Raw genomic sequence first — 20,356 nt, forward strand, 5'->3', positions numbered from 1 at the left:
CCATTAGAAAAATGCAAATCAAAACTACAATGAGAAAAGGTGGGGCCGAGATGGCGGAGTGGTCAGAAACTTCTGGTGATCCCTCTTACAACAAAGACCTGGAAAAACAAGTGAAATGATTATATTTATGACAAGCTAGGAGCCCTGAACATCAAAGGTGAAATCAGGCAACAGACTGAGTGCCAGGGGGAGGGAGAGATGGTTCAGAAGCTGAGAAGAGTTGCTGAACCTGAATCGCCAGGAAGTCTCAGACACCATTCCCAGGAGTGACTGCGGCGGGGCTGGCAGTAGCATTCCGGAGGCAGCTTCCTCAGGGAGAGACAGCAAGCCACACAGCCTACTCACACCTCCGGAGCCAGAAAAGAATGGCGCTCTTGGCAAAAGCTAAGTGGTTGCATTTATTTTATTGCACCCCCAGCTCCAAGCTGGCTTTAGTGGCTGTCAATTTCCCTGGGCATAAGGTAAGTTCTGCTGTGCACCCTGAGCCATTCTCCTGGGCTTGGAGAAGGAATAAATTCACAACAGAGGGAAAAGATAATTCACCAGCTCCAGTAAGCTGGGGAGATCAGGACAGAAGTGGCTCTTGTTAGGCATAAACAGTCTGTGGACTTTGAATATCTTTCACACCTGCATGGACCTGTTTGGGCCCATTTCAGGAGAATAGGCCCTTGTTGGCAGACTGCAACTGTTTCAGCTGTGAGGTAGAGAGGTGGGTGTTTGATGTCTGACACTGCTTTGCCTATTAAACGGGGTCCTTACCTATCCACATCAGGAGCCTAAGGACTGGTGGCCCCACCCACATCACCTAGCCCCCTGTGAGAGCAGTCCAAGGATAATTGGCACCTCCCAGTCCTTATAACCAAAAGCATTGGGTGCCCATGGTCCATCTGCAGAACCCACCCACCTGTGTGCTCTAGGGAACAGGGACATGTTTTCCTCACAGACACTCAGGGAATGGTTGTCGGCCCCTTGCCTTGTTCAGAGCATGATCCTTTGCTGCAACCAGATACCTGTACCTATACCAATCACCCCTGCCCCTCTAAGACTATACGACAGAGCCCGTACCACACACTTGATGACCAACTACCTGGACACCTGAGCTGAATCCATAAAAGACAAGGGAATGGACTCCTAGGCTCATATACCTGGTAATAGCTCTAGCCATCTGGTGACAGGATGTATGAGCTTCAAAGGCAAAAATAATCAAGGTAGCTCACTCAAGCAGCCTATTTGGGCATATCAAAACAAAACAAAGCAAGAAGCTAGGATACAGTAAGCAAACATAAAATAAACCAATATGATAACTTATAGATGGGTCGGAGACAACAGTCAATATCAAATCACATAAGGAAGCAGACCACGATCACTTCAACAAGCTCTCAAAACAAAGAATCAAGGGATCTTCTGGATGAAGGTGCTTTCCTGGAATTACCAGATGCAGAATACAAAAGATTAGTATACAGAACTCTTCAAGGCGGCAGAATGAGATCACGAAGGGGATCAGGCAAAACACAGAAAAAGCCAAGGAACACACAAATAAAGCAGCTGAAGAAATTAAAAACATCAGTCAAGCACATAATGAAAAATTTAATAAGCTGCAGGAATCTGTAGAGAGACAGCAATCAGAAATTCAGAAGATTAACAATAAAATTACAGAATAAGACAGCTCAGCAGAAAATCAGAGGAGCAGAACTGAGGAAGTGGAAGGCAGAATTAGTGAGATTGAAGATAATCACTTGGCACCAATATATTCAAGGAAAAATCAGATAAAAGAATTAAAAAAAAAAATGAAGAAACCATAAGAATCAAGTGGGACTCTACCAAGAGAAATAACCTACAAGTGATTGGAGTACCAAAACAGGGAGAGACAACAGAAAATACAGAGAGAATTGTTGAAGATTCGTTGGCAGAAAACTTCCCTGATATCATGAATGATGAGTGAGAAGATACCTATCCAAGACGCTGAGCGAACTCCACATAAGGTAGAGGTTAAAAGAAAGTCACCAAGACCTATTATAATCAACCTTGCCAAAACCAAAGATAAAGAGAGAATTTTAAGAGCAGCTAGGGATAAATGAAAAGTCACCTTCAAAGGAGAGTCAATAAGAATAAGCTCGGACTACTCAGCAGAAACCATGCAGGCAAGAAGGCAATGGGATTACTTATATAAAGCATTGAAGGACAAAAATTGCCAGCCAAGAATCATATATCCAGCAAAACTATCTCTCAAATATGAAGGTGAAATAAGGACATTTCCAGATAAACAGAAGCTAAGGGAATTTGTAAAAACCAAATCAAAACTACAAGAAATACTAAAGAGAGTTCTCTGGTTAGAAAATCAGTAATATCAGATATCAACCCAAGACTAGAACACAGGACAGAGCAACCAGATGTCAACCCAGATAGGGAAATCACAAAAATAAATCAAGATAAAAATATGCTCAAAACAGGGAAACAGCGATGTTGTTATGTAAAAGAAGACAACATTAGAACAATAAAGGGGGACTAATTAAGAGATGCAGTCATAGATCTTTCATATGGAGAGGAAGTCAAGGCAATAAAAAGAAATAAAAGTTAGGTTTAAACTTAGAAAAATAGCGGTAAATATTCAGGTAACCACAAAGAAGACTAACAATCTTACTCACCAAAATAAAATACAAGGAAAAAATACTCAGCAGAAACAAAAGCAACAACAAATAAGAGGAAAAGACGATATATACTCAGCACAAGTAAGTGGGAAAATGAAACTGTCAACAACACACAAAAAAAGACATCAAAATGACAGCACTAAACTCGTATCTATCCATAATGCTGAATGTAAATGGACTAAATGCACCAATAAAGAGACAGAGAGTGGCAGAATGGATAATAAAAAAAAAAAAAAACATGATCCATCTATATGCTACCTACAAGAGACATACTGTAGACTTAGAGACACAAACAAACTAAAACTCAAAGGATGGGGAAAAAAATCAAGCAAACAACAATCAAAAAAGAGCAGGAGTGGCAATATTAATTTCTGAAAAAATAGACTTTAAAGTTAAATTCATCAGAAAGGATAAGGGGGGACACTATATAATGATTAAAGGGACAATATACCAGGAGGATATAACCATATTAAATATTTATGCACCCAGTGACAGGGATCCAAGATACATAAAACAAACTCTAACAGCATTGAAAAGTGAGATAGACAGCTCCAGAATAATAGTAGGAGACTTCAACATACCACTTTCAGTGAAGGACAGAACATCCAGAAAGAAGCTCAGTAAAGACACGGAAGATCTAAACGCCACAGTCAAACAACTTGACCTCATAGACATATACAGAACACTCCACCCAACAGCAGCCCAGTATACTTTCTTTTCTAGTGCACATGGAACATTCTCTTGAATAGACCACATATTAGGTCATAAAGCAAGCCTTAGCAGAATCCAAAACATTGAAATATTACAAAGCATCTTCTCTGACCATAAGGTCATAAAAGTAGAAATCAAAAACAGAAAAAGCAGGGAAAAGAAATCAAATACTTGGAAACTGAACAATACCCTGCTCAAAAAAGGCTGGGTTATAGAAGACATGAAGCATAGAATAAAAAAAATTCATAGAATCCAATGAGAATGACAACACTTCCTATCAGAATCTTTGAGACACAGTGAAAGCAGTGTTCAGAGGTCAGTTTATATCAATAAATGCACACATCCAAAAAGAAGAAAGAGCCAAAATCAAAGAATTACCCCTACAACTTGAACAAACAGAAAGAAAGCAAAAAAAAAAAAAAAAGAAAGAAAGAAAAGAAAAAGAAACCCTCAGGCACCAGAAGAAAGCAAATAATAAAAATTAGAGCAGAATTAAATGAGATAGAGAACAGGAAAAAAATTGAAGAGTTAAGAAGACTAAAAGCTGATTCTTTGAAAAAATCAACAAAATTGATAAGCCGTTGGTCAAACTGAGAAAAGAAAAACAGGAGAGGAAGCAAATAACCCGAATAAGAAATGAGATGGGCGGTATCACAACAGACCAAACTAAAATTAAAAGAATCTTATCAGACTACTATGAAAAATTGTACTCTAAACAATTTGAAAACCTAGAAGAAATAGATGAATTTCTAGAAACACACTACCTACCTAAACTAACACAAACAGAGGTAGAACAACTAAATAAACCCATAACAAAAGAAGAGATTGAAAAGGTAATTAAAAAGCTCCCAATAAAAAAACCGCCCTGGCCCAGATGGCTTCACTGGAGAGTTCTACCAAACTTTCAGAGAAGAGTTAACACCACTACTACTAAAGGTATTTCAGAATGTAGAAAAGGATGGAATACTCCCAAACTCATTCTATGAAGCCACCATATCCCTGATACCAAAACGAGGTAAGGACACCACGAAAAAAGAAAATTACAGACCTATATCCCTCAAGAACTTAGATGTAAAAATCCTCAACAAAATTCTAGCCAATAGAATTCAACAACATATCAAAAAAATAGTTCACCATGACCAAGTGGGATTCATACCAGCTATACAGGGATGGTTCAACATTAGAAAAACAATTAATGAAATCCATCATATAAATAAAACAAAAGACAAGAACCACATGATCTTATCAATTGAGACAGAAAAGGCATTTGACAAAGTTCAACACTCCTTCATGATAAAAACACTCAGCAAAATAGGAATAGAAGGAAAATTCCTCAACATAATAAAGGGCATTTACACAAAGCCAACAGCCAACATCATCCTAAATGTAGAGAGTCTGAAAGCATTCACCTTGAGAACCGGCGCCAGACAAAGTTGCCCTTTATCACCATTCTTATTCAACATTGTGCTGGAGGTCCTAGCCAGAGCAATTAGGCTAGATAAAGAAGAAAGGGCATCCAGATTGGCAAGGAAGAAATAAAAGTATCTCTATTTGCAGATGACATGATCTTATACTCAGAAAACCCTAAAGAATCCTCAAGTAAACTACTGAAACTAATAGAAGAGTTCAGCAGAGAATCAGGATACAAGATAAACATACAAAAATCAGTTGGATTCCTCTACACCTACAAAAAGAACATTGAAGAGGAAATCACCAAATCAATATTGTATACAGTAGCCCCGAAGAAGATAAAATACTTAGGAATAAATCTTACCAGAGACGTAAAAGACCTGCACAAAGAAAACTACAAGACACTACTGCAAGAAACCAAAAAAGACCTGCATAAGTGGAAAAACATACCTTGCTCATGGATAGGAAGACTTAACATTGTAAAAATGTGTATTCTACCAAAAGGGATCTATACATACAATGCAATTCCGACCCAAATTCCAATGGCATTTTTTAATGAGATGGAGAAACAAATCATCAACTTCATACGGAAGGGAAAGAGGCCCCTGATAAGTAAAGCACTACCGAAAAAGAATAACAAAGTGGGAGGCCTCACACTACCTGATTTTAGAACCTATTGTACTGCCATGGTAGTCAAAACAGGCTGGTACTAGTACAACAACAGACACATAGACCAGTGGAACAGAGTTGAGAATCCAGACACAAATCCATCCACATATGAGCAGCTGATATTTGACAAAGGCCCAAAGTCAGTTAAATGGGGAAAAGATAGTCTCTTTAACACATGGTGCTGGCATAATTGGATATCCATCTGCAAAAAAATGAAACAGGACCCATACCTCACACCATGCACAAAAACGAACTCAAAATGGATCAAAGACCTAAATATAAAACTCAAGATGATAAAGATCATGGAAGAAAAAATAGGGACAACACTAGGAGGCCTAATACATGGCATAAACAGTATACAAAACATTACTAACAATGCACAAACACCAGAAGAGAAACTAGATAACCGGGAGTTCCTAAAAATCAAGCACCTATGCTCATCCAAAGACTTCACCAACAGGGTAAAAGGATTACCTACAGACTGGGAAAAAGTTTTTAGCTATGACATTTCCGATCAGCATCTGATCTCTAAAAGCTACATGATACTGCAAAAACTGAACAACAAAAAGACGACCTGCACACCCATGTTCATTGCAGCACTGTTTACAATAGCGAAAAGGTGGAAGCCACCAAGGTCCCCATCAGTGGATAAATAAATTATGGTATTTTCACACAATGGAATACTACACATCGATAAAGAATGGTGATGAATCTGTGAAACATTTCGTAACATGGAGGGATCTAGAAGGCATTATGCTGAGTGAAATCAGTCAGTTGCAAAAGGACAAATATTGTATAAGACCAGTCTTATAAGAACTTGAGAAATAGTTTAAACAGAGAAGAAAATATTCTTTGATAGTTACAAGAGGGGGGAGGGAGGGAGAGAGAGGGGTAGTCACTAATTAGTAGATAAGAACTACTTTAGGTGAAGGGAAAGACAACACACAATACAGGCGAGGCCAGCACAACTGGACTAAACCAAAAGTAAAGCAGTTTCCTGAATAAACGGAATACTTTGAAGGCCAGCATAGCAGGGGCAGGGGTTTGGGGACCATGGTTTCAGGGGTTATCTAAGTCAATTGGCATAATAAAATCTATTAAGAAAACATTCTGTATCCCACTTTGCAGAGTGGTGTCTGGGGTCTTAAACACTAGCAACCAGCCATCTAAGATGTGTCAATTGGTCTCAACCCACCTGGAGCCAAGAAAAATGAAGAACACCAAAGACACAAGGTAATTATGAGAGTAAGAGACAGAAAGGGCCACATAAACCAGAGACTATATCAGCCTGAGACCAGAAGAACTAGATGGTGCCCAGCTACAACCAATGACTGCCCTGACCAGGAACACAACAGAGAACCTCTCAGGGAACAGGAGAGCAGTGGGATGCAGACCCCAAATTCTTGTAAAAAGACCAAACTTAATGGTCTGACTGAGACTAGAAGGACCCTGGTGGTCATGGCCCCCATACCTTCTCTTAGCCTAAGCCAGAATTCATTCCCAAAGCCAACTCTTTAGACAGAGATTGGACTAGACAATGGGATAGAAAAAGATGCTGGTGAAGAATGAGCTTCTTGGATCAAGTAGACACTTGAGACTATGTTGGCATCTCCTATCTGGAGGGGAGATGCAAGGGCAGAGGGGGTCAGAAGTTGGCAGAATGGACACGAAAAGAAAGAGTGGAGGGAGGGAGCAGGCTGTCTCATTAGGAGGAAAGCAATTAGGAGTATATAGCAAGGCGTATGTAAATTCTTGTGTGAGAGACTGACTTGATTTGTAAATAAAAATAAAAAGTAAAAAAAAAAGACAACTCAATTTAAAATGGGCAAAGAATATGAACAGGCACTTTACTAAAGATGACATTCATGTAGGTAACAGATACATGATGAAATGCTCACTATCGTTAGTTACTAGAGAAATACAAATCAAAAACTACAGTGAGATTCTATCTCACTCACTCCAACAAGGCTGGCATTAATCCAATAAATACAAAACAATAAATGTTGGAGAGGTTGTGGAGAGACTGGAACACTTATACACTGCTGGTGGGAATGTAAAATAGTAAAACCACTTTGGAAATCAATTTGGTACTTCCTTAAAAAGCTTTTAATAGAAGTACTGTACTATCCAGCAATTCCACTCCTTGGATTATATCCTAGAGAAATAAGAGGCTTTACGCGAACAGATATACACACACCTATGTTCATTGCAGTACTGTTATAATAGCAAAAAAGAGGGAAGCAACCAAGGTGCCCATAAATGGATGAATGGATAAATTATGGTATATTCACACAATGGAATACCACACATCGATAAAGAACAGTGATGAATCTGTGAAACATTTCATAATGTGGAAGAACCTGGCAGGCATTATGCTGAATGAAATTAGTCAGTTGCAAAAGGACAAATACTGTATAAGACCATGTTATAAGAACTCAAGAAATAGTTCAAACACAGAAGAAAATATTCTTTGATGGTTAGGATAGTGGGGAGGGAAGGAGGGAGTGCGGTATTCACTAATTAGATAGACAAGAACAATTTTAGGTGAAGGGAAAGGCAACACGCACTACAGAAGAGGTCAGCACAACTGGACTAAACCGAAAGCAGTTTCCTGAATAAACTGAACGTTTCAAAGGCCAGTGTAACAGGGGCGGGGCTTTAGAGACCATGGTTTCAGGGAATATTTAGCTAAATTGGCATAATAAAATCTATCAAGAAAACATTCTACATCCCACTTTGGAGAGTCGCAGCTGGGGTCTAGAAAAAAAAAACAAAACCTACAATGAGATACCATCTCACCCCAACAAGGCTAGCATTAATCCAAAAAACACAAAATCACAAATGTTGGAGAGATTGTGGAGAGACTGGAACACTTATACACTGCTGGTGGGAATGTAAAATGGTACAACCACTTTGGAAATCAATTTGGTGCTTCCTTGAAAAGCTAGAAATAGAACTTCCATACGATCCAGCAATCCCACTCCTTGGAATATGTCTTAGAGAAATAAGAGCTGTCACACAAATAGATATATGCACACCCATGTTCGTTGCAGCACTGTTCACACACACACAAAAAAAAATGGAAACAACCTAGATGCCCATCAACAAACGAATGATCAACAAATTATGGTATATTCACACAACGATAAAGAACGATGATGTTTCCTTGAAACATCTCACAACATGGATGAATCTGGAAAGCATTATGATGAGTGCAATTAGTCTCCAAAGAACAAATATTGTATGAGACTGCTATTATAAGAGCTCAAGAAAAGGTTTAAACACAGAAGAAATCATTCTTTGATGGTTACAAGGGTGAGGAGGAAGGGAGAGGGGAATTCACTAACAGTAAATAAGAATTCTTGGGTGAAGGGAAGGACAACACACAATACAGGGAAAGTCAGCACAACTGAACTAGACCAAAAGCTAAGAAGTTTCCTGAATACAACCAAACACTTCAAGGGACAGAGTAGCAGGGGCTGGGTGCTGGAGACCACGGTTTTGTGGGACATCTAGGTCAATAGGCATAACAAAGTTTATTAAGAAAATGTTCTGCATCCCAGTTTGGTGAGTGGCGTCTAGGGTCTTAAAAGCTAGCAATTGGCATCTAAGACGCATAAATTGGTCCCAACCCACCTGGAGCAAAGGAGAATGAAGAACACCAAAGCCACAAGGAAAATACTAGCTCAGGAGAAAAAAAAAGGGCCACATAAACCAGAGACCCCATCAGCCTGAGACCAGAAGAACTAGATGGTGCCTGGCTACCACCAATGACTGCTCTGACAGGGAACAAAACTGAGAGTCCCTGAAGGAGCAGGTGAAAAGTGGGATGCAGAGCTCAAATTCTAGTAAAAAGACCAGACTTAATGGCTAGACTGAGACTAGAGGAAGCCCAGAAGACATGGCCCCTGGCCTCTCTGTTACCTCAGAACTAAAACCATTCCTGAAGCCAACTGTACAAAGATTAGACTGGACTATAAAACATAACATAATACTTGTGAAGAGTGTGCTTCTTAGTTCAAGTAAATACACAAGACTAAATGGGCAGCTCCTGTCCAGGGGTGAGATGAGAAGGCAGAAAGGGATAGGAGCTGGTTGAATGGACACGGGAAGTCCAGGGTAGAAAGGGGGAGTGTGCTGTCACATTATAGGGATAGCAACTAGGGTCACATAACAATATGTGTATAAATTTTTGTATGAGAAACTAACTCAAGCTATAAACTTTCACCAACAGCGCAATAAAAAAATAATTTTAAAAATGTATTTAAAAAAATGTTTGGCATATATATAGAGGCAATCTAGCATACATTTAATACTAACATGGGTAATAATTTGATATAATACTAACATAGCAAATATCAAAAAATACTGGAAATATTAATATTTATCTAACACAAAAAGTTTTGTCTGTTGCAAAGGACACAGTGCTTGGTATTACTCTATATATTCTATTAAACAAGGTATTAGGCACATTAACCTAACCTAATCCACTGCCGTGGAGTCAATTCTGACTCAGAGTGACCCTATAAGGCAGAGTAGAACTGCCCCTTAGAGTTTCCAGGGAGCACCTGGGGGATTTGAACTGCTGACCTTTTGGTTAGCAGCCGTGGCTCTTAGCCACTATGGCGCCAGTTTCCTTAAGCACATCAAGAGGATGCAAATGTAATATTTATTTATTGTGTAAAACATGTTTCTGTTTTGCGGTGATGAGTGTGTTTCTAAATTCATCTTCCGAGAAAGCAACAAAGGGCGTTCATCAGAACAGTACATTTATATTTTATCAGAATATTTACGTATCTCTGTGTAAGGAAATTGAACAATTCCTCAAGGAAATAAATGAATGTTTAGATAATAGAAATTATATTAATGTATTTTTTTTCCATTTCCCTTCAGACTGACTTTCTTTTAAGACATCGATTGATATTGTTATGACACACACACACACACACATATATACGTATATACATAACTCACATATCCCATTAAATGTATGAGTAAGCAGAGGAGGGGAGAACTACAGATTATCAGTGTTTAGGGCCCTCATATGTATTAATCTGGCCCTGTAGCAGCTCTGCGTCAGAAAGATGTGGCAGTCCAAGGTCATAAAAATTACAGCCTTGGAAACCCTATGGGGCAGTTCTACTCTGTCCTATACGGTTGCTATCAGTCAGAATCAACTCGATGGCAGTGGGTTTTGTTTTGGCTTTTTAAAGTGTAGCTCTAGATCTACACTTCCCTGAATTTTAGCATGATTCTGAACCTGAGGAAGCCAGGGCTTTGAACCAGTCTGTCATGGTTAAGGTTGTGCGTCAACTTGACTGGGCCGTGATTCTTAGTGGTTTGGCAGTTATGATATAGCTTGGCATCTACGTAATGATGTAATTACTTCCATAATGAGATCTAATATAATGTAATCACCTCTGTGATGAGTTCTGTATGAGCAGCCAATCAGCTAAAAGGGAATTTCCTTGGGGGTACAGTCTGCATCCAATACATGTGGACTTTCTGGCAAAGCTCATGGGGTTTTTCTCGCTCAGAACCCTGCATCTGTCTCCTGTTCATAGGTGTCCAGTAACTGGGGCCTAACTTGAGCTGTAAACTTTCACCTAAAGCACAATAAAAAATAAAATTAAAAAAAGAACCTAAAAAAATATGTTTGGCGTATATGCAGACAATCTAGCATACATTTAATATTATCGTGCTCTCTGGTTCTTGGCACTTGAGCTAGCAGCTTACCTGCCCATCTTGAGATTCGTCAGCTTTCACAGCCTATGAGCCATCGGCCCGCTGGCTTACCTGCTGATCTTGGGTTCGTCAGCCTCTGCAGTTACATGAGTCAGGAGAAGCCTCCAGTCTGTCCATGGACTTGGCACTTTCCAGCCTCTATAACCATGTGAGCCATTTCCTTGATATAAAGCGCTCTCTCTCTCTCTCCATCTCTACGTACATGGTTTTGCTTCTCTAGAGAACCCAGCCTAAGACACGGTTCATCCCAGTTCAATCATGGCTGAGGAGGTGACACTGGAACAGACCTGAATTTTTAAAATTTGGGTGACCTGGAACCATAACTGGAACAGGAAAAATTATGGGTCAAAACCCTGCTAGAAACTTAATCTTCCTCATAGAAAACAAGGGCAGTGCACACGTTGTACAGCAACCAAATCTCTTGCCCATCGAATTCTGCGCAGAGTTTGAATGCGTGCTGCTATTCTCAGTGCTGACGATAATCCAGCCTCACGCATCAGTGTCCTGAAAGGGCCGGCTACATCTCTTCTGAGTCTCCCATTCCAGGGCTTTGACCTGTAATTTTTCTGTTCTGGTTATTGTTCTAGAACCATATTTTAGAAATTCACCCAAATATTAAAAATCTGGTTCTCTTGCAATTTCACTTCATTGGCCATGACTGAAGCAGTTCAAACTGGTTAGAAGCCCTGGAAAAAACTGAGGCCCAGGGAGGTTACATGACTTGCCCAAGGCCACTCAGCCAATGGGTGGAAAAACTAGGACTAGAACCAGTTCTCTGCACCCTCATGTCTTGGGTCATGGCTGGACATGACCTAGTTACCTGTCAGATGGCACAGACCAAGACGATCAGAACCTGAGGCTAGATGTGTCTACTTGAATGGAACTGACCCCTTGACAAGACACTGAGAGGCCTTTGCCAAGAGCAGGTACAATCTGGGAGACAGAACACAGTCTCTGAAGGTTGTGGTTGCAGAAAGAGGTAGTACGATCAATAGCTGTTGGAACCCAAGGGGAGAAGCTGAGAGCAGGTAACGTTGGGAGGTCTCGAAAGCAGGTGGTATTTGGTGTACTGGCAGCAGGGGACAGGCCCCAGCTAGTGGACCTATTTTCAGAACTCTGTCCCTCGGAGGGTGTCTGACATGAGAAAGCCAGGAACTCAGCTTCGCAGGGATTAAAGTGGTTGGGAAGAGAGAAAAATGGATATTTAAGCTCAAGGAACAGGGCAGAAACCCAATTATCAGGCCAAAAATGGGATTCATTTTGAAGTGCTGCAAAAGAAATTTTAATAATTTCAAAGTTACCTACTGGATTGTTTCTAGCTGTTAAAATTGTTTCTCATGAAACTGGCAACTTTACATTTGGATTTCTACAGTTCTCTTCACCTTAACAAGTTCCCAATAGCCAAAGTCTTTCATCATTAGGTGGACTCTGCATAAAGGGGATCTATTTCTTCAGCTTTAAGACACCACTCTGAGGTCTTGTGCAAGACCACGGTTTCAGTGCAAGAGGTCAACAGTTGGGAAATAAGGCTTCCATTTCTTAGCCTGGGCAGTGCCTTACTGTGTGACTGCCCAGATGTTTGGGTCTAAAGGTCTGAAATCAGCCATTGTATAAGGCACCTTGGAAAAAGGAAGAGACACAAGGTTCCATTTTCTTTGTTGCATCTTTTACAACTTATACTGGACCTAAGTTAAAAAGTGAAAACATAAGGAAAAAATGTAAATTACAATAACAATAAGCTATTCTTGTCCACCCATCTAATTGACACAGACTTCAAAGAACGGCATACCCTAGGTTGGCAATGGTGTAGGAAAAGAAGTCCCTGCTTATGGGGTCATTAAGTTAGTACAGTTTTTCTAGAGAACAATTTGCCAGGACAGGTCAAATAGCCTTTAAGATACATACCTTTTAACTACTAAGCCCTCTTCTAGGAATTTATCTCAAGAAAATAGACTAGAGATTAAAGCTGTCTATAAATGATGTTGATAATAGGAGAAAATTAAATGTCCAGGGACATAGATTGGATTGAATGAATTGTTATAAATTCATAAAATGTAAATCTATGAAATCATAAAAAAAATTATTAGGTGTTGTTAGGTGCTGTCGAGTTGGCTCTGACTCATAGCAACCCCATGTGTAACAAAACGAAACACTGCCCCGTCCCGCACCATCCTCACAATGGTTGGTGTGTTTGAGCCATTGTTGCAGCCACTGTGTCGATCCAACTCTTTGAGATTCTTCTTTTTTGCTGACCCTCTACCTTACCAAGCATGATGTCCTTCTCCAGAGACTGGTCCCTCCTGATAACATGTCCAAAGTACATAAGACAAAGTCTTGCCATCTTTGCTCCTAAGAAGCATTCTGGCTATACTTCTTCCAAGACCGAAAAAAAAAAAAAGCCAAACCTGTTGCCATTGAGTTAATTCCGACTCATGGCAACCTTATAGGACAGATCAGAACTGCCCCATAAGGTGTCCAAGGAGTGCCTGGTGGAATCAAACAGCTGACCTTTTGGTTAGCAGCAGTAAGGCTGAACCATTATGCCACCAGGGTTTCCAAGACAGATTTGTTCATTCTTCTGGCAGTCCATAGTATATTCAATATTCTTCGCCAGCACCACAATTCAAAGGCATCAATTCTCCTTTGGTCTTCCTTATTCACTGTCCAGCTTTCACATGCATATGAGGCAATTGAAAATACCACAGCTTGGGTCAGGTGCACTTTACTCCTAAAAGTGACAATGATCTTTTGCAGGAGATTTGCCCAATGCAATGCGTTTTTTGATTTCTTGGGATCTGCTTCCATGGGCGTTGATGGTGGATCCAAATAAAATGAAATCCTTGATAACTTCTATCTTTTCTCCATTTACCATGATTGCTTATTGGTCTGGTTATGAGAACTTTTTTTCCTTTATGTTGAGGTGTAATCCATACTGAAGGCTGTAGTCTTTGATCTTCATCAGTAAGTGCTTCAAGTCCTCTTCGCTTTCTAAAGTAAGCTTGTGTCATCTGCATGTTGAAGATTGTTAATGAGTCTTTCTCCAATCCTGATGCCACATTCTTCTTCATATAGTCCAGCTTCTCTGACTATTTGCTCAGCATACAGATTGAATAAGTACAGTGAAAGGAAACAACCCTAATGCACACTTCTTTTCCTGACTTTAAACCATGCACTATCCTCTTGTGCTGTTTGAATGACTGCTTCTTGATCTATGCATAGGTTCCTCATGAGCACTATTAAATATTCTGGAATTCCTATGCTTCACAGTGTTATCCATAATTGGTTATGGTCCACACAGTCCAACGCCTTTGCATAGTCAATAAAACACAGGTAATCATCTTTCTGGTATTCTCTGCTTTTGTAGAGCTGTATTTATTGGCATGGACATTTTTTCTTTTTCTTGCATGTATTTCTTTTTTCTTTTTTTTTTTTTTGCAATGATAGAAACTAACATCAAGTATAGCTAACATCAATAAACAGCCAGGCATTCTATTTTCTTGTGGTCTAAATAAACATTGGAATTCTGAGAGGATGTGGCTGTTGTGGTTAATAGTTTCAATAAAACAGTACAAGGAAACCTGCTGGTTCCCTTAATAAAATCAAACTCAGAGGTCACCATGGAGGTCAAATTTCAACTTGCGAAAAAGTAACTGGGCAGTGTAATGTCAACTCTTATCCTTCCATTATCATACTTGGAGGAGTCTGTGGAGGGACTATTTCCTTGTCCAATATTTTTCACAAAAAGACTTTGATAGAAAAGTGAAATTAGTGTATGTGGAAAATTAGAAATAATATGACAAAATGCTGATTTAATATTGAGGTAGGTGAAAAGCAAGGGTATTCCTTACCATTCAAACATCTTTGAATCTAAAAGACATGTTTCTAGGCATTACTTGCAAAGTGAGCAAAATAGAGAGCAAACATCTGAGGTGGGTAGGAGAGATGTTTAACAACAGCTAGGAATTTGATCTAAAATCTCCCCACATAAGAGGACATTCACTTATAAATTTATAAAGTTGTTAAGTAAACATTTATCAAGCACTGATTGTGTGGCAGTTGGAGATAAAAGGATGAACAAATACAACCTCTCCCTCAAAGAGCTCCCAGGAAAAAAAGCAGTTTAAACTTTATCCTTATAGGAAATAGAAAGCCAACAGAGGTATTTTCATCAGTGATTAGTATTTTTTTATGTAACAGTATAATTTCTGCCAGCAACCATCAATCTTTGGACCAAGGCATTATGCTGTCTAAGCCAGGATTCTATGGGCAAAATGCTGAATGACACAGGAAGCATCGAGAAGATGGAAGGAACATACAGAGTCACTGTACCAAAAAGAATTGGTCAATGTTCAGTCAATTCAGGAGGTAGCATATGACCAAGAGCCAATGGTACTGAATGAAGAAGTCCAAGCTGCACTGAAGACATTGGTGAAAAACAAGGCTCTAGGAATTGATGGAATACCAATTGAGATGTTTCAAGAAACCAAGTGCAGTACTGGAAGTGCTCACCCATCTACGGCAAGAAATTCGGAAGACAGCTACCTAACCAACTAACTGGAAGAGATTCGTATTTATGCCTATTCCCAAGAAAAGTGATCCAACTGAATTTGGAAATTATGAACAATATCATTAATATCACACTCAAGTACAATTTTGCCAAAGATCATTCAAAAGCAACTGCAGCAGTACATCAATAGGAAACTGATGGAAATTCAAGCCAGATTCAGAAGAGGACGTAGGACCAGGGATACCATTGCTGTTGTTTGATGGATCCTGGCTGAAAGCGGACGTAGGACCAGGGATACCATTGCTGTTGTTTGATGGATCCTGGCTGAAAGCGGACGTAGGACCGGGGATACCATTGCTGTTGTTTGATGGATCCTGGCTGAAAGCGGAGAATATCCGAAAGATGTTTGCCTGTGTTTTATTGACTATGCAAAGGCATTCGACTGTATGGATAATACAAAATTATGGATAACATTGCAAAGAATGGGAATTCCAGAACACTTAATTGTGCTCATGAGGAGCCTGTATATAGAGCAACAGGCAGTGGTTTGAACAGAACAAGGGGATACAGATTGGTTTAAAGTCAGGAAAGGTGTGTGTCAGGGTTGTATCCTTTTACCATACTCATTCAATCTGTATGCCGAGCAAATAATCTGAGAAGCTGGACTATATGAAGAAGAACAGGGCATCAGGATTGGAGGAAGACTCATTAACAACCTTCGAAATGCAGATGACACAACTTTGCTTGCTGAAAATGAAGAGAACTCGAATTACTTACTGATGAAAATCAAAGACTACAGCCTTCAATATGGATTACTCCTCAACATAAAGAAAACAAAAATTCTCACGACTTGACCAATAAGCACATCATAATAAATGGAGAAAAAATAGAAGTTGTCAAGGATTTCATTTTACTTGGATTCACAATCAACACCCATGGAAGCAGAAGTCAAGAAATCAACAACGTATTGCATTGGGCAAATCTGCTGCAAAAGACATCTTTAAAGTGTTTAAAAGCAAAGATGTCACCTTGAGGACTAAGGTGCACCTGACCCACACCATGGTGTTTTAATCACTTCATTTGCATGTGAATGCTGGACAATGAATAAGGGAGACAGAAGAAGAATTGATGCCTTTGAGTTGTTGTGTTGGTGAAGAATACTGAATACACCATGGATTGCCAAAAGAACGAACAAATCTATCTTGGAAGAAGTACAACCAGAATGCTCCTTAGAAGCAAGGATGATGAGACTTTGTCTCACAAACTTTGGACATTTTACCAGGAGGGACCAGTCCCTGGAGAAAGGCTTCAGGCTTGGCAAAGTCAAGGGTCAGTGAAAAAGAGGAAGACCCTCGATGAGATGGATTGATGCAGTGGCTCTAACAATGGGCTCAAGCATAATAATGATCATGAGGATGATGCAGGACTGGGCGGTGTTTCATTCTGTTGTACATAGGATTGCTCTGAGCTGGAACCAACTCCATAGCGTTCAACAATAACAACATAGAGAGGGACACTTATCTCAAGGAAATGGCTCACCTCATGTGGTTGCAGGGGCTGGCAGTCCCAAGTCTGTGGGTCAGACATCAGACTGGAGGCTTCTCCTGACTCAGGTAGGTACAGGAGCTAATGCACCCAAGATTGGCAGGTAAGATGGCAGGCCACTGTCTCACAGGCTGCAGAGGTTGACAAATCCCCAAAGCAGCAGGCAGTGGGGCAGGCTGCTGGCTCAAGTGCCAAGAACTGGAGGTCAGATGATGACAAGACAGTTGCAGGATCCAGAGCAAGCAACCAAGCTTTGCCAGAACATCCATATATACGAGGGTTAGTAAAAAAGTATCGTTACTGGGATTCCAGTTTATACATGCAGGGGTTTATTCCAAACAAAATGTGTTTAAACATGTCTCTGGAATCAGTGGATAGCTGCAGACAAGTTCTCTCAGTAATACACTTGTCTTAGTCTCATTAGGATGCCTTCAAAAAAGGGACACTTTTTGTGCCATGGGAAAAAAATGATTCTGAGGTCAGGACTAATACAATTTTTAGCAGAACTCAAGTGGAAATCTTCCCAAATTATTGAAGCTTTGCAACAAGTTTATGGGAATGCTGCCCCACATAAAACGACAGTTTTTAGATGGATCAAGGCTTTTAAGGAAGGTCAGGAAGACCTCAAAGATGAACCAAGAGAGGTAAGACTACTCAGAAGGTTATGATGACTGTTTTTTGGGACTCCAAAGGGGTAATCGTGATAGATTTTCTCGAAGGACACAGGATGATCTTAGGGGCTTATTATGAAGAAGTTTTAAGAAAACCGAAAAGTTCATTGGTGAGAAAAAGGCCAGGAAGGTTGTGCCAAGGAATTTTTTTCCATCACGACAGTGCTCCTGCTCATTTTTTGAGGGTAGCAAGGGCTGTCCTACCAGAATTTCATCGGAAAACCTTACCCCATCCACCTTATAGCCTGGATCTTGCCCCTTCGGACTTCTTTTTGTTCCCAAAACTCGAAGAACATTTAAAAGGAACACAATTTGAGTTTCTTGAGGGTGCCAAAACTGCCATTTGGACATGGTGTAAATCAAAGAGCACAGAATTCTTTGGGGGAAGGGTTAGAGAGATGGAAACACCACCTTCAGAAGTGTGTAGACCTAGATGTAGGATATGTCAGGAAACAGTAGCTTCACATTTTGATATTTCTGTTTAACAAAGGTTTCTATGATTTTGTAGCAATACTCTTTGAAACAATACAATACTTCTTGGTAAGTATTTGTAGCAATACTCACCCTTGTATATTGACTGCAGGCCGCACTCCTGAGGAAATGCCCCTTACGACTGACTGGCTGATCACATCAGATCACGTCATGAAGGATAACTACATCATTGCATGACTTCCAAACTACGTCATTACGTAACGGCCAAACTGCCTCATTACATAATGCCAAACTGTCTCATTTCATAACTGCCAGACCACAGAGAATCATGGCCCAGCCAAGTTGACATACATTAACCATCACAAGTGGAAACAACCTAAATGTTCATCAATGGATGGATAAATAAAATGTGGTATATACATGCAATGGAATATTAGCAGCCATAAAGAGAAATGAAGTTCTCATACATGCTACAACAAAGATGACTCTTGAAAACATTATGCTGAGTGAAATAAGTCTGTTACAAAAGGACAAATATTTTATGATTCCACTTATATGAAGTATCTACAGTATATAGTGTATAAAAAAAAAAAAGAGAGACCAAAATTTATTAGTAGGGATACCAGGGGTGGGTGGGAGAAAGGGTAAAAAGGGATTCATTGCTTAGGGGACACCGAGCATCTATTAAGGGTGACGGAAAAATTTGGAAATGGATAATGGTGATGGTTGAACAACATGGTGAATGCAATTAATGTCACGGAATTGTACATGTGAAGAATATTGAAATGGCAAATGTTTTGTTACATGTATATTTACCATAATAAAAAAAAATAGTCACAAGTGTCCAGACGATCAGACACAGAATTTAAAATAACCGTACTTAATATGTTTACAGAAATAAAAAACAAGATGAGAATTTATGCAGAAAATTGGAAACTTTTTAAAATGAAACATAAAATAGAAAAAGTTAATAATGGGTTTAACAGTTGAAATGAAAATTAATGAAAGATCAGTAGTAAACATCCCCCGAAAAACACAAATAGATAAAAGAATAAAATGCAAATGCCCACATGTGCCCTGCTGGGACAAGTGTTCCAAACCTCTGTAGTTGCACGAATAAGTGTTTGGAGGCACCCCACTCCACCAGGAAGCCTCCTGCACAAAGGTACTCAGCTCTTTTGCTCCAAGGGTCAGCTCCAGCACTGTCTTCAGTTGGTCTCCTGGTTCTGCTGTTGCCGTTTTTCTGCTGCTGCTTCTCACCATCTGTGCTGTCTCCAGTGTAGCAGCTTTCCTCACTTCCTTCTGAGTCCTTGCCAGAATTTTCTTTGGTGTCCATAACTCTAGCAACAGTCTCTTCAAGGCAGTCTAGGCTTTTACTCTTAGGTACTTTCAAACTCTTCCAGCCTCTATCCATTCACAGTTTGAAAACAGCTTCCACATTTTAGGTATCTGTCAGAGCAGCACCCCACTCCAGGTACCAAATTCTGTCTTAGTTATCTAGTGCTGCTATAACAGAAATACCACAAGTGGGTGGCTTTAACAAACAGAAATACATTCTCTCCCAGTCTAGTAGGCTAGAAGTTTGAATTCAGTGTACCAGCTCATAAGGGGAATGCTTTCTCTCTGTTAGCTTCGGGGAAAGGTCCTTGTCGTCAATCTTTCCTAGTCAAGGAGCTTCTCAACGCAGGGACTCTGGGTCTAAAGGATGTGCTATTCTCCTGGCTCTTGTTTCTTGGTAGTATGAGGTCCCCCATGTCTCTCTGCTCACTTCTTTCTTTTATATCTCGAAAGAGATTGATAGAAGGCACAACCTAATCTTGTAGATTTAGCCCTGCTTCATTAACATAACTGCCTATAATCCTACCTCCTTAACATCATAGAGGTAGGATTTGCAACACATAGGAAAATCACATCAGAGGACAAAGTGGTAGACAATCACAAAATACTGGGAATCATGGACTAGCCAAGTTGACACACATTTTTTGAGGGGACACAATTCAATCTGTAATAGTGAGATA

This window comes from Loxodonta africana, chromosome 19, assembly GCF_030014295.1.
Source record: "Loxodonta africana isolate mLoxAfr1 chromosome 19, mLoxAfr1.hap2, whole genome shotgun sequence".
Taxonomy (NCBI): Eukaryota; Metazoa; Chordata; class Mammalia; order Proboscidea; family Elephantidae; genus Loxodonta; species Loxodonta africana.